The following is a 6,904-nucleotide window of genomic DNA, read 5'->3' as shown; positions in this document are numbered from 1 at the left end:
GATTTACTAGTGGAATCGTTGCCTTGAAAAAGACTACAGCGTTATGTATTGCTCTTTTGTTTTTGTTTTTTTGTTGTTTTGCCTCGCAGCTGCTCCGAGACTAAATTCGGGCACGGAGCTGTTGAGATCCGAGGAAAATTAAAAATTAAAAGTTTCTACAGTTGTGAGATCAAACCAGTGAATCCCATCAGGGAAAATCCGACTTTTAAATACAATCATGTACAGTATTTATAGGCTAAAAGGCTACAAAAGCGAAGCAGTAGCCTCGCAGAGGCTGTGTTTTTCTCTTCTGGGAGACTGTGGTGAGGCTGGTGCCTATGCTTTCAGTGGCTGTGTAATAGCGGTGCTTAGCTTTGAGCTGGTCTCTGCCTGTGGAAAACGGCAAGTCCGGTGCAAAGCACATGAGGGATCAACATATCATCTGAGTTGTTCTCTGCGTATTGTCCAAGAGATGTTTTGTTGTGTCAAATGAGTTTCGTCCAGTCTGAATGTGTGTTGGGGGTTTGTGTCGTTCTGTTGAAAATAAGCCAAAGTGGAATCTCTGCAATGGACAGTTTTTGATATAAGTCTTATAAGTATGAACTTGCACAAAAACAGCCCCTGCTAAGGTTGTCCACAGTTATCTAAGCTAAACCAACAGGAAAGAAACAGCCGGAATATATTTTTACTGATTTTACAAGGTGTTGCTGTGCTGTTGACATCTTCGTTGTCTGATTTGTTGTTTTCTGTTCTGTATCAAAAGAGAATTAAGCTTTAGATAATGGATATGACTATATTGTTCAGATTGAAAAATCTTAATTTTTTTTTTTTGTGTGTGTGTATTTCTTTATGATGCCAAAAAAGTAGTGTGCGGACGTTCTTGGGGGAGAAAAAAAGTTAGTATTGCTTCGGTCTGCTTCACTAACCTACATTCTGAGGTTGTCAAATGCAGTTTGAATCCCCCTGTCGCCGATCCATCGTGCAGTGTGACCACAGCAGTAACTGAATGCTACCCCAGATAGTCACGCAGTGTGAAAACAACGGCGATCCGACGAGTTTGAAAATCATGCAGTGTGAACTCGGCATTAGTGTCGGAGTCTTGAGGGGGGGTAGGTCACTTCACAGGGACCATCTGCTAAAGGTACTTAACATAAGTTAAGAGTTGCACTTTTAAACAGGGTCACACTCTGCGTCGTCTTAATGAACGATTGATTTAATTAATCAATCTAGGCCTAATTGCTCCCGTTAATTGCTTTCCTGAGATGACTACTGATGGTCTGTTCTTGTTCTTGATCGTTGTTAGGGGTGGAAAGGTCACATGTAGTCAGTGGTGCTAAACAGTTGTCCTGTAAGATGAATTAGCAGCGTTTCTTTGGAGGTAAGCCACAAAAAGGTGATCAAATTGCTCTTAAAAGTTAAATTTAGACTTTTTACGATCATCAGTAGACTTCTTATGTTTGCTTTAGGCTATGCCTTCAAGTCCTGTTGGGAAATCCCTGTGGTGTAGACATTGTAATTACGATGACGTGTTTTCAAGTCACTTACACTACTGTTCAAAAGTTTGGAGTCAGTAAGATTTTTTTCCTTTTTTATGTTTTTAAAAGAAAATACAGTAAAAACGGTAAATTTGTGAAATATTATTACAATTTAAAATGACTGTTTTCTATTTTAATACATTTTAAAATGTCGTTTATTCCTGTGATGGCAGAGCTGAATTTTCAGCAGCCATTACTCCAGTCTTCAGTGTCACATGAGCCCTGAGAAATCATTCTAATATGGTGATTGGTTGCTCAAGAAACAATTTCTACTGTTAACAATATTGAAAACAATTGTGAAACTTAATATTTTTGTGTGAGCTGTGATACATTTTTTCAGGGTTTATTGAGGAATAAAAAGTTTTTACAAATCTACATCTATTTAAAATATAAATATTTTTGCTGAATAAAAGTATTTATTACTTTAAAAAAAAAAAAATCTTACTGACCTTTTGAATGCATTGGGTAAAATTTGGGGCCTGAAGAAAATGCCTCCAGTAATTCAAATACACTTTATAAATAAATTTTGTCTGATTCAACTCTGAAGAAAGTATTTTAATGCCATATTTTGAAATATACATAAATTCTTATTATTGGAGATGTCTTGTGTACAAAAGCACCAGAACAATGCAGTAAAAATGACGTAAAGTATCAAATAAGATTCTTGTAAACAACAAGAGCATGTCCAATTTGATTTCAGTGTACTTGATGGACTAGCCATGGGACAGGAGTTATTGTATTATCGGGTCTACAGAGCTGGAGACCACCTAAGACCTTTTACCAGCCGTAAATTGCACTTGGGACGGAGGGTAAGTGGAAATCAGAGCTGGGCTGCAGGGCCTTTTTCCAGCTGGCAATCATTGGGAACTGTGTTCTCCGTTTTATAGCAAGCTGTGATTGTAATTTGAGCTGATATTGCGTTAACTGCACTTTGGTGTGAGTGTGGAGAGATGCCAGGCGCCATGTGTGGATGTGGGGTAAAACTGTCAGCAGTGCTCGGGAGTTACACATTAGCCTCATCCTTCTGGGCTTACCAACAGCAGGGTCTCAACTTCAACCCACCTGTAGAGGGTGCACTCATTAGGGGAGGAAATAAGGTATCGTGACAACTTAAAATGAGCCATGCCATCCACACTTTAGTCCTTTGCCATCTTTATTTTCATCACAAACCGTTTAGAAATAAAGACCCTCTTGCAGATTTGGGTTCTTGACTGTGATGCCATATCGCTTACTGTGAATTAACCACAAATCTGCCTCGCAAAAGCCTCCCTACTTCTTATTTTCTCTCTTTTTTTAAAAATCAAGTACATTTATTAGTGGGGAGAAAATTTCAGTGTATATTTGGAATATATTCTCATGTTTATGAACATTTCATCGTTTGCATCCAGGCTGCACCTTATCTCACTAAGCTGGTTCAAAACCGAGTCAGACAATGTTGTAATTCTGTCTTTATCTTTGCTGGTTCATATATAGTTTATTATCATTTCTACTTTTACAGTGTATATGTGACGTTTCGATATTAACGTAGATCCTGGGTACTCATATTTCTCAAAGAATGCAGGGCTCTTCACGAATACATCATCTCTAATGACAGAAACCCATATCTTAAATTGATACTATCATGGATTTTTTTACCGCAGGTATCTCGATGCTTCAAGAACTTCAATTTATAAATTTCACCTCACTGTGAGTCATTTGTTATGGACTATCATTTCATTTGGAGTCATTTCCGTCGAGAGGCAGCCGTCGCCCGCCTTTCCGTTCCGAGGAAGTCATTGTCCATCTTTGACAGCGTAGCACTTTAATCCTAAGGAGAAAAAAAAAAGTATAAAAATCCATCAATGTTGGCTTCTTTGTTGTGATTTACCCAAGCCAATTTAAAAAAAGAAGTCAACATAAACATTTAACAATGCTTGTGAAAAGACATTCACAAGAAAACCTGAATCAGCTATCAGTTTTCTGCCACTCAATAGCAGTTTAGCAGCCATTTGTTTCTCATTCTCTTGAGCATGTGAAAGCGACTCCTTTTTTTCTTTCTTACAGCGACGTACCTCCAATATGTCAAGGCAATTACGAGAGAGGACAGATTGTAATAAGGTTCTTTTGTTCCACTGAAAGTCTTTCTCTTCTTTTTTTTCCTGTAGATATTTCCTGTATTGTTTGATATGTATTGCCACACTTATTGAATATTTGATGTTCCATAATGAGCGTACATACTGTGTGGGTATACTTGAAAATGACAGTTTTAGGTGTGCAGAGGTTGAATGATAGCAAAACTTTATCATCGGTCCATGTGGTCATACTTTTTATGTGGAGATTTACTAGTGGAATCGTTGCCTTGAAAAAGACTACAGCGTTATGTATTGCTCTTTTGTTTTTGTTTTTTTGTTGTTTTGCCTCGCAGCTGCTCCGAGACTAAATTCGGGCACGGAGCTGTTGAGATCCGAGGAAAATTAAAAATTAAAAGTTTCTACAGTTGTGAGATCAAACCAGTGAATCCCATCAGGGAAAATCCGACTTTTAAATACAATCATGTACAGTATTTATAGGCTAAAAGGCTACAAAAGCGAAGCAGTAGCCTCGCAGAGGCTGTGTTTTTCTCTTCTGGGAGACTGTGGTGAGGCTGGTGCCTATGCTTTCAGTGGCTGTGTAATAGCGGTGCTTAGCTTTGAGCTGGTCTCTGCCTGTGGAAAACGGCAAGTCCGGTGCAAAGCACATGAGGGATCAACATATCATCTGAGTTGTTCTCTGCGTATTGTCCAAGAGATGTTTTGTTGTGTCAAATGAGTTTCGTCCAGTCTGAATGTGTGTTGGGGGTTTGTGTCGTTCTGTTGAAAATAAGCCAAAGTGGAATCTCTGCAATGGACAGTTTTTGATATAAGTCTTATAAGTATGAACTTGCACAAAAACAGCCCCTGCTAAGGTTGTCCACAGTTATCTAAGCTAAACCAACAGGAAAGAAACAGCCGGAATATATTTTTACTGATTTTACAAGGTGTTGCTGTGCTGTTGACATCTTCGTTGTCTGATTTGTTGTTTTCTGTTCTGTATCAAAAGAGAATTAAGCTTTAGATAATGGATATGACTATATTGTTCAGATTGAAAAATCTTAATTTTTTTTTTTTGTGTGTGTGTATTTCTTTATGATGCCAAAAAAGTAGTGTGCGGACGTTCTTGGGGGAGAAAAAAAGTTAGTATTGCTTCGGTCTGCTTCACTAACCTACATTCTGAGGTTGTCAATCAAATGCTGAGGACCTGCCCACATGCCACAGCAATTCCAAAAACTGCCCAGTATTCCGCTATAACAAGAACGGCAACTTCCTGTTGCTTTTTCACTTTTTTCATGATCACAGTTACAATAAAGAACCCTACTCAGAGTCAGTCTTATTTAACAAACTCTTCTCAGCTCTACTAGTGAAAGAAATGTATTTTTGATACAATACAAGTTCAGGTTATTCTTAGTCTGAAAACAAGCATGTAGAGTCACAGTCCTACCTCATTGCTGCTCATCGTCTGTGTTCCTAAGACAGTCTCATCACCCTCGTACCTCATTCAGATATATATGTATAGATATATATATATATATATATATATATATCAGTCTGTATGGTATAGATTCATTTCAGATATTGTATTTTACTCCCTTAACAACTGTGTTAATGTTTCTGTGGCAGTAGATAGTGTTTCCTTGCAGTAATTACATTTTTATCCCATTGATGGTGCTACAGCAGGCATGGGTTGTCTAATATGTGTTATTTACCTCAGATGGTGCTAATTTTTCTACTTTTCTGGAGGTCGTTCCGCTTTGCATGAATAAAACTGGCTAATGTTAATTTCCTAGCAGCAGGAATTTGGGGATAAAAATAAAGCATCAGATAAAATCTTAGGAATTGCATCCGGCATGTCGTAAAAATTTAGTTTTTCATATTTCGAATAAGACATACCTCTCTAACAAATTACCTCACATACTCTAAATTAACAGACTATTAAAACTGTGCACGCAGGATCTATCCATGGCCATATAACCTTGTCTTTATTGTACAATACAAACCTAATGCTGGAGTAAGAAACCTGATAATCCAAACCATCTACCTAAATATTACTGGGCAGTTGACTCTCACAACGTGGTCCTCGGCAGTTAATGTGAAAGTCAATCCCACTGTAGAAATACAGTGCAACTAACATGGTAGTCTTACTTTTGGTGGTGGTGGTGGTGATGATATTTTGCAGTATGTTAACTGTAGAGGGTTTTCTTAACTTACCAAAGTTGTTCCCTCTCAAAGAAACTCTTTGTTGTTGTCGTTAAGAACTGTTTGGGAACAAAGTCTCCAATTTGCGTTTCAGTCCAGCGAAAACTGTCTCAGAAATATGGGTGCGTTGAGCGACTGCCGCTCAGCGGAACGTAAATTAGTCCATCCACAAAAATACAATCAGTCGTGGGTATCGGTGACATTTTTTATTCATACAGACAGTTAATTCATTTAGAGCATGTAACATGACAACTGAAGGCAAACTGTGATTTTGTTTGCGAACGCTTTCCTGTCGAGACGTTTTTGATAGTTCTGCGTCATGTGAAGCAAATATGTCATGGGCTTCATGAACTGACCTCAAGACCAGACAGTGAGTTCAGAAATTGATCGTATTGCATTTAAATCGGAACATTTTGCATTTTCATTTAACTTTTTGTGTCTTTATCATGTCTGTCATCTCTTCATTCTTGCTGCTAAATAAATATCTAGAAACCTATATATATATATATATATATATGTATGTATGTATGTATTAATCAATATTTTTCGGGAAAGTCATTGATGGGGAATGTCGGATGAAATAACTGTGAACATGCTCTCTTTCAGGTCTGCATTTGTGGGTATTTTCTTTTGATATGGTCACATACTGGTTAGCATTGATTTTACCACAGAGTCAGCAAGGGCTGCTGTCAGGGGGATCTTCCTTCTCACATCAGTCCCTGTTCCCCATACGTTAGGTCTGCTTTACTTGCACACAGATCAAGCCCAAGCCTGGACTAAAATGACTCTCAGTGGAGAATTTTTATTCTTGTATGTTGTTAGGCTGAACCTGGCTTAATTTCAGCTAAACTTGGCCTCGCTGCACCTTGAGTCTGACTCTACGGGGACTCAAACAGAGAACAAGGATAGAAAGACAATGGAAAGCGAAATCAAATGTTTCCACGTGAACCAGTTGCACTCCTCACCTGTGCACAGCTGGTTTTGCCGGTGAACATCAGTCGTGTGTGTGTGTGTGTGTGTGTGTGCTGCAGTCTGAGTACTCTTGTTCAATGTACAGATCAACAGAATAAATTCAGAGTTTTATTCTACAAACAAACCCTCTCGGTGTGAGCTGTTTTCTTTTTCACAAAAAAAAAAAAA

General features: G+C 38.2%; 1 long non-coding RNA gene across 1 annotated transcript; it reads left to right on the top strand.

Annotated features, from left to right (window-relative positions):
• Positions 1-1,126: 1,126 nt before the first annotated feature.
• Positions 1,127-6,209, top strand: LOC107699490 (uncharacterized). Its single transcript, XR_001635465.1, has 2 exons — positions 1,127-1,357; positions 2,215-6,209. It is a non-coding gene; the product is annotated as an uncharacterized LOC107699490 (long non-coding RNA).
• The last annotated feature ends 695 nt before the right edge of the window (positions 6,210-6,904 follow it).

Source organism: Sinocyclocheilus anshuiensis, unplaced genomic scaffold, assembly GCF_001515605.1.
Source record: "Sinocyclocheilus anshuiensis isolate Anshui unplaced genomic scaffold, SAMN03320099.WGS_v1.1 scaffold477, whole genome shotgun sequence".
Lineage (NCBI taxonomy): Eukaryota > Metazoa > Chordata > Actinopteri > Cypriniformes > Cyprinidae > Sinocyclocheilus > Sinocyclocheilus anshuiensis.
This window is presented reverse-complemented; position numbering and strand designations above follow the sequence as displayed.